The sequence below is a fragment of the Mastomys coucha genome, unplaced genomic scaffold (genome assembly GCF_008632895.1).
Source record: "Mastomys coucha isolate ucsf_1 unplaced genomic scaffold, UCSF_Mcou_1 pScaffold9, whole genome shotgun sequence".
In the NCBI taxonomy this organism is placed as follows: domain Eukaryota; kingdom Metazoa; phylum Chordata; class Mammalia; order Rodentia; family Muridae; genus Mastomys; species Mastomys coucha.
The window spans coordinates 99819977-99820738 of NW_022196915.1; positions in this window are offsets into that span (position 1 = coordinate 99819977).

Genomic DNA, 762 nt, shown 5'->3' on the forward strand with positions numbered 1-762 from the left:
AGTTCCTTCCCTCCTCTCACAGAGCTTTCAGTACATCAGAAAGATCAATGCTGTGGTGGTTTGAATGAGCACACCTCCCTTCATCCCCAAAGGCTCATATATTTGAATGATGATTAGTTCCTAATCCAGTCCATGGAACTGCTTTGGAAGGACTAATAGGTGTAGCCTTGTTAGAGGAAGTTTGTTACTAGGGGTGGGCTTGGAGATTACAGAAGCCCTCACCTCACCAAGTCAGTCTTTTCTTTCTGTTTGTGGATCATGGTGTAAACTCTAAGCTATTGCTCCAACACCAAGCTTACTTGTCACCATCATGCTTCTGACCATGATGATCATAGAGGACTAACACTCTGAAATTTTAAGGAACCCCCTAATTAAATGTTCTTTTCTTCAAGTTGTCTTGGTCATGGTGTCTCTTCACAGCAATAGAATAGTAACTAAGACGGACATTAAACATGTAATTATAATAAGAAAACATAAAAATCAGAGTGTGGTGAGATATTGGTTTCAAGGCCAGTTGTCAGAACTAAGCTGAAATAAGTTGAAAAGGAATAAACAAATAAACCAGGTGGATTTGCTTGGAGTAGAGAGAGGAGCAGAATGACAAGTGTGTCAAATGAAGTAATCTAGAAACCCCAAGACACAAAGGAGAAGAGAGAGGAAGGGAAGAAAGGTGAGGACTAAAGAAAGCGGGAAGCCGGACCTTAAGTTGTACTACAGAGCAATTGTGATAAAAACTGCATGGTATTGGTACAGTGACAGGCA